The sequence below is a fragment of the Bison bison genome, unplaced genomic scaffold (assembly GCF_000754665.1).
Source record: "Bison bison bison isolate TAMUID 2011002044 unplaced genomic scaffold, Bison_UMD1.0 scf7180017864456, whole genome shotgun sequence".
NCBI classification, from domain to species: Eukaryota; Metazoa; Chordata; class Mammalia; order Artiodactyla; family Bovidae; genus Bison; species Bison bison.
Window position 1 is genome coordinate 8,690,014 of NW_011495018.1, and position 529 is coordinate 8,690,542.

At 42.9% G+C, this 529-nt stretch overlaps 1 protein-coding gene across 1 annotated transcript in view; it reads left to right on the top strand.

Annotated features, from left to right (window-relative positions):
* LOC105002539 (uncharacterized protein C10orf88-like) overlaps nucleotides 1-529 on the top strand; it is a 48,910-nt gene that overhangs the window by 5,894 nt on the left and 42,487 nt on the right. The gene's annotated exons all lie outside the window — the stretch shown is intronic.

Sequence of the window (529 nt, forward strand, 5' to 3'; positions counted from 1 at the left end):
CTCCTTTTCCTATTTGGAACCAGTCTGTTCCATGTCCAGTTCTAACTGTTGCTTCCTGACCTGCATACAGGTCAAGAGGCAGGTCAGGTGGTCTGGTATGCCCATCTCTTTCAGAATTTTCCACAGTTTATTGTGATCCACACAGTCAAAGGCTTTGGCATAGTTAATAAAGCAGAAATAGATGTTTTTCTGGAACTCCTGCTTTTTCCATGATCCAGCGGATGTTGGCAATTTGATCTCTGGTTTCTCTGCCTTTTCTAAAACGAGCTTGAACATCTGGAAGTTCACAGCTCACGTATTGCTGAAACCTGGCTTGGAGAATTTTAAGCACTATTTTACTAGCATGTGAGATGAGTGCAATTGTGCGGTAGTTTGAGCATTCTTTGGCATTGCCTTTCTTTGGGATTGGAATGAAAACTGACCTTTTCCAGTCCTGTGGCCACTGCTGAGTTTTCCAAATTTGCTGGCATATTGAGTGCAGCACTTTCACAGCGTCATCTTTCAGGATTTGAAATAGCTCAACTGGAAG